This window comes from Theobroma umbraticum, unplaced genomic scaffold, assembly GCF_002168275.2.
Source record: "Theobroma umbraticum cultivar Fairchild unplaced genomic scaffold, ASM216827v3 scaffold_130.0, whole genome shotgun sequence".
Lineage (NCBI taxonomy): Eukaryota > Viridiplantae > Streptophyta > Magnoliopsida > Malvales > Malvaceae > Theobroma > Theobroma umbraticum.
The window spans coordinates 5,097,220-5,097,431 of NW_018397264.1; positions in this window are offsets into that span (position 1 = coordinate 5,097,220).

Sequence of the window (212 nt, forward strand, 5' to 3'; positions counted from 1 at the left end):
ATCTCTTAAATATATTTTTAATGTCATATATTTTATTTTTATTTATTATTATAAATTTATATTTATTATTTTTATTTTTTAATATATTTTTTATATTATATATTATATTTTAATTTGTTTTACTTATATTATATAAGTTTTAATTTTTTATATTTTATTTTTATTTTAATTTTTTATTATTATATTACATTTTTATTTTAATTATAATATTA